This window comes from Lagopus muta, chromosome 6, assembly GCF_023343835.1.
Source record: "Lagopus muta isolate bLagMut1 chromosome 6, bLagMut1 primary, whole genome shotgun sequence".
In the NCBI taxonomy this organism is placed as follows: Eukaryota; Metazoa; Chordata; class Aves; order Galliformes; family Phasianidae; genus Lagopus; species Lagopus muta.
In genome coordinates, this window is record NC_064438.1 from 13,642,105 (window position 1) to 13,648,342 (window position 6,238).

At 42.8% G+C, this 6,238-nt stretch overlaps 1 protein-coding gene across 4 annotated transcripts in view; it reads right to left on the bottom strand.

Annotated features, from left to right (window-relative positions):
- The window catches only part of TSPAN32 (tetraspanin 32), a 79,441-nt gene that overhangs the window by 55,645 nt on the left and 17,558 nt on the right, over nt 1-6,238 (bottom strand). The gene's annotated exons all lie outside the window — the stretch shown is intronic.

The window sequence follows — 6,238 nt, forward strand, 5'->3', positions numbered from 1 at the left end:
TCAGTGGGTTTGCTCACTCTCACTATTAAAAATGCATCTCTAACTGCTAACTTGAACTTTTATTCTTTGCCTAACTTTCAGCTTCTGATGTATCCTCTTGTCTAATGGATTAAAGCGTATGTATTTGGAGAGAACTGTCCTACCACTGGGAGAACAGGAAATACCATCATGTAGACCTTTCTGTTCCATGGTGTCATCCCAGTAGCTTAATGGTAGAATTACTGAAGTCAGACATATTGTATCAGTGTAGATCTCAGACTCTTCTTTCTTTACTTTCCATGACTATGGATCAATAAAACACTGTTGATACACTTTGAAGATCCTGAAGACAAGCATAAGGCTTTGATGAGTCATACTCTTAAGCCTGCTGGGAGACACGAATCTTGCAGTGGGTGATACATTTGCATTCCCTCTCTAAAAAGAAAAGGAAAATGTTTTCGCATCCCTTTCCCAGTGCACTTGCTTGATGGCTACCTGTCAGGAATAACAGATAAGATCCTGAGCAGATATAAAATGATAGAAATGCAATGACTTCACTGTGAAATGCTGGTGCCAGTTTCCAATTCCAAACTGGTTGTGTCTACGTAATTAGATCTCATCCATTTGTTTTGCCTATAAACAGAACTATGAATAAACATTTGTATGAAGTCAATACAGTGACATTTTCATAGGTCTGAGACTCTCTGTGTGACTCCTAATGCTAAAATCACATCAGACCTTTTGTCTGACAGGCAGATGGCTTTTGTCCTCAAGTGCCTGAGAAAAGAGGGAGTTAGAAGCGAATGATTTTGTGTACGTGTGTTAGGATCACTGAGCTGTATAGCACAAGTCCACTTGTTCTGATGTTAGATAAATTATGTCTTACGTGGCATGGGTGGATAAGTAAGAAGTGTACGACCCTAACTTTCTCTTTTTGTGTAGAGAAAGAGTTGAAGAACCCAGGTCCCTGCAGACCTCTTAGTGCTAGAACTTCAAAGGACTTGGAGAGAAAGTAATCAGTAACATCAATCCCTTCACAGTATGTATTCAGCAAGGCAAAGACTCAATGGGAAATCAAACTATAGGCAAGAGAAGACATTTCTCAGGTTGTGGAAAGCAAGCTAAACCCTCCACTGCCCTGAAACCTCTTCTGGTCAAGCTGACCTAAGGAATGCATCACAGAGGATGACTTTCCTTTAGCAATGAAATGGGAACATTGCTCCCAAAAGTGAGATTACAAAACAGGCAGCAAACCAGGTGACTGCCTTGGAACCAGCAGCACGGTCCCAAAGCCCTGCTTCCCCTTTTTGGGACTCACCCTTCTGAAAGCAGTCTAGAGCAAATGCTCCCATTGATTTCCACATCCACTGCCTGTTATTAACCGTTTCTTCACAGTAGTGCTGGAAAGAGTGGTAGCTACGGCTACAACAAGCCTCAAAACAGAAGGCAGAATTAAATGACTTGCCCCCAGCCATACAGCAAGCAGTCAGAAAATGCACTGGTGCATCTTCTGAGCTGCTTGTTGCAATAGAATTAGCAGCAGACATTTGATTTTTCTTGTCATAATGTTTCTGATGTTCTCAAGCTCTTATTTGCACACATAATACTTCTTTTCTTTTTCCCCAAGAAAAGCAAATTCACTGTCAAACTCAATGTTCAATAATTCTGTGCCAGATTTCCATACAGTAATTACTGATTCTGGAGGGCTTTTTTTCCCCCCCAGCCTGGGAGTTCCTAGACTCCATCCTTTCCTCTCCTCACAAAAAGACTGCAACTTAATGTATTTTCAAAGGAAAGCTGACTCCAGAGCTAGGAGAAAAATATTGGGAATCACAGATATAAATGAAAATTATGAAGGCTGGCTGAATAGGGAGAGACCTGCTACAATACACATGGAGGCAACTTTCCACACAAAGGTGAAATACCCTAAACACTTTACTGAAGAATTTTCTACAACTTGAAATGCGGTGGGACAGAGGTGTCAGCCAATGTTTTTATGACCATACAAGATAGCACGCTCCAAGAGACAGTACATTTTACTCCACCCCCCTGTTCCTGGCTGTCTGTTTGCTGCCCACATTTCCAAAGAGAAAATTGCTCCTAAGTGCTTCCCCATTGATCTGAGACAAGATGGTTATTTTGGATTCTGCAGTAGCGGGTGAATCATCAATACAGTGTTTCTGAATTAACACTCGTATGTTCCAGATCCATTTCCTGATGCAGAAATGGAGGGATTACTGCTGCTTTTGTTTCTGAAAACTCAGGGCTAAATACCCAGTTCCTGGGGAGAGGGAGGTGCTGAGTTTTTCCTCCATTCAAGTAAAATTCCTTCCCTCTGCAAATTTATTCCTCAATAAGTTTTGCCTGAAATCAGGTTATTTTCACCTGGAAAGTTGATTTCTGTAAAAATTTTTCAGGATTGCAATTACCATATTGACCCAAGAGAGGAGATTTGAGTCGGAAGCAAAATATGAGTGGTATGAGATCAAACTGACTCCAAATGTGAAGTTGTGAGATCGGTCAGTCCCAATGTCCAAAGCCAAAGATAAGCAGACATTTTTGATGTGTTATGGGATATTTTCAGGTTCAGTTAAAAACTGAGCTGCTCTTCTGAAACGTGAAGTCGTAGACACAGAGGTTTGCATTTAGCTGCTGAAGGGTGTTGGTTGTGACCCGTCAGTCACTGGATTTGCATCTGTAGTGCAGAATAATCCTGGACATCATACTTTAAAAATATATCAATACAGATCACGGCAAAAAGGTGCTGGAGATTGCACAGCCCTACTACATCTCCTATAGGAGATTATTTTCTGCCACTAGTGTGTGTGTGTGTACTTCTGTATGTATGTGCTTTCATTTTGCCCTGAGATTCATCCACTGGTTGGAATAACAATCCCTGCAATGGGGCTCTTCATCTTCCAGAGCCCACCTCTACAACTCAGGGAACAGAGGACCCCCGCACCTGGCCCATCTACCAGAGCAGGTCTGAAGATGTTAAACCTCATCTGGTCCAACTGTGCTTTTATGCCAGAGTCTCAGAATACATCTCAGAACACTTAAAAAGGAGCTACAGAGTTCTACTCCTTGCAGCTCCCCTTTCTTCGGGCTCATCTGCAGTGAGTGTGAGCACAAAAGCTAGTGCTTTCCAGATGATAGAATACTGCAAAATTGAGAGGTAGACATGGATTTTAATTATCCTTTTTTTTTTTTTTTTTTTTTCCTCCTGCTGATGCCCCAGTCCTAGAGGCTGCAATGACATCAAAGTCTAGGGTGTCATTATGGGTTATTAAACTTTGAGGCATTCAGAACTGTTGAAAGGAAATGAATAAAAAAAAATGGGCATCTCTTGATGGAGCTGGCTAACCACTTGCTGTAATTGCTTCATATAGCAGACTGTAACTTTCAGGCTATGGAAGAAAAGAGGGAGAGGGTGCGAATAGGTGGGAGAAAGAGCAACAAGAGGACCTGGTCACTTCACACAACCACCAGGGTTTTCTCCTCAATTGCATGGGATATAGCACCTTGCCCTCACAACGGTGGTCACAGTCTCTTTCTTCGGCCCTTGGTGGGACACTTCTGCATCTCAAAGCCTGTCCCTACAGCTCCCTGAACCACTAGAGAGCTCCCCACCATCACTGGGCTGGCATCACCTCTGTCACTGATTCCCCCTGGAATTTACATCAAGGCACAGTCTGTTGCACGGAGATCCCTCCACCTCTCACTCACAATGAGGGATGGCAGTCTGGCAGATGGAGGTTTTCCTCTTGGTCTATGCACCCAAAGTGCAACGTCCAACAATGTTTGCTGTTCCTTCTTTATGTCAGATAAATCCCCTAAAACACGCAGCTGGTTACACATAGCACTCACACACATTCACAGACAGTCATGTGATTGGAGCCTGAGAAACAAAGCACTAATGAATCCATTTTATTTACTTCATAAAGCTTCCTAAATGCTCCTCTTTCATTAGAAAATTCGGTATTTAATCAACATACAAAAGCCTTGGTGTGGGAGCAAAGCCATAATTTAACTAAGTAGGCTCACACTCCTAAAAGTCATAGAATCATAAAAGTTGGAAAAGACCACTGTTACCACTTAGTCCAAATGCAACCCACCACCACCATGCCCACTGACGATGTCTCTCAGTGCCACATCTCCATATTTTTTGAACACTTCCAGAGACATCGACTCCATCACCACTCTGGGCAGCCTGTTTCGGTGCCTCACCACTCTTTCTGAGGAAAAAAAAATTCCTAATACCCAATCTGAACCTTCTTCTGGCACAACTTGAGGCCATTCCCTCTAATGCTATTGCTAGTTATGCAGGAGAAAAGACCAATCCACACTTCACCACATCTTTCAGGTCACTGCTGAGAGTGACAAGGTCTCTACCTGGCCTCATCTTCTCCAGACTGAACAATCACAGCTCCCTCACCCACTCCCCATCAGACTTGCACTCCAAATCCTTCACAATTTTGTCGCCCTTCTTTAGAAACACCTGAGGTCCTCAATGTGTTTTTGTAGTAAGTCGTGCCTGATATCAGCAGAACTTGCACATAAACCTAAGCAGGAGGTTTACAGAGATGCAGATGTTTTGCCCTTGGTTGCATAGGAAGCAGGACTACACTTCAGCTCTGCAGAGGCTCTGTGCTTGACAGCATTTCCGTACAATGTGGGACTCTCATCACCAGACAGACATGGGGTGACAGATTAACAGGGCTTAAAGAAAGCAGGAGTTGTATGCCTAATTTATCATCCCTATAGAGGAGAGGAATTAAAAATCAAGGGCTTTTTGACAAACTAAGAAGAGCTGATGAGCTGAAGTAGAGTGCTGGATTTTGCAAGGAGAGAAACAATATGTAATGAAAAAAAGGAAATCAAAATATGTAGTTGAAGTAATCCCACATATTTGTACAATAATCTCGAAAAACTTGCCTGATGTTATCGGCTCCTTTTAAAGCCTCTATTTGTCAGAAGAGCCCTCACATGTGATCTCTGAATATGTTACAGCCTGCAGGAAGGCTGGCTGACTTGTTCTGTTACCATTTTATTGAAGTACTTTATCCATTTTCTCTATTCTTCACATGAACTGACATTTTAAGGCTATCCTTTCAGTAACTTGATTACAAATTTGAATAAGTGGAATTTGCTTTGATAGCTGATTTTAGGTTCATCATCTCTGGCAAATGGCATTCTAAAAAGACCTTTAGACTAAACTAGTCACCACAAATAAAAGATCTATCAAAATGGTTGCGCTTTTTGATTTTAAGAAAACAGAATGAAGAAAACTTTTCTTCGTCCTGAGATTGAACTGAAAGCCTCAGACCAAAAGTGCTGAAGTCCGGTATTCTACTTGCTACTTTAAAGGGTAGCATAATTCATTAGAGTACATTCAGAATGAAAAGTTTATTTGATATTCAAATATGATTGTCATAACTCTCCTCCTTCCCAAGCCTGCCTTTCTTTCCTATACAAAATCCAGGGAAGCTCTCTCAGTCTTGGAACACGTTAGATTGGTGCTAGAGAGTTGCTGCCAGGCAAAGAATCATAGAATCAGTATGGTTGAAAAGATTGCTAAGGTCATTGAGTCCAATCATCAGCCTGTGTCTGTAACCACTTTAAACCATGTCCCTCAGTGCCACCACGCCATGGTTTTCAACACTTCCAGGGATGGTGACTCCACCACCACTCTGGGCAGCCTGTGCCAGTGCATCACTACTCCTTCTGAGATTTTTCCTAATATCCAACCTGACCCCCCCCCTTTCCCCCAGTGCAACTTGAGGCCATCACCTCTTGAACCCCACATGAGGAGAAGGCCAATCTTGAATGCATCAGGACATCTCTAGGTTGGGTCCTGCTGTGCCACATGCTGCCACAGACCAAATGTCCTTGGGCATTTGGCCTCTAAGGCATTGCAGCGAGAATAGCAAAATCCTTGGATAGCAGGATGCAGAGGCGGGTTTTCCCCCTTGTTTTCTCCTCTGAGGATACAAGGGGCCTAATCCTGCTGGCCTGCTGTCAGCATGCCATGGCCAACCCAACTCTGGAGGTGCATGCACCAAGAACAGCAACCAGTCCTGTAGCTGAGCTGGGGGAGTTGGTGCTACTTTCCTTCTCCTTTACTGCCTCAGTGACATAGCAAACAAGGAGGAAACAAAAGGCTCTTTCCCTTCTGTTTATTTTGTCCTTTAACAGATCAAAATCCTTTCATGCAATGCCCAAGCAGGGAAAGTGAATCTACCAGATTGAAAAAGAGTGA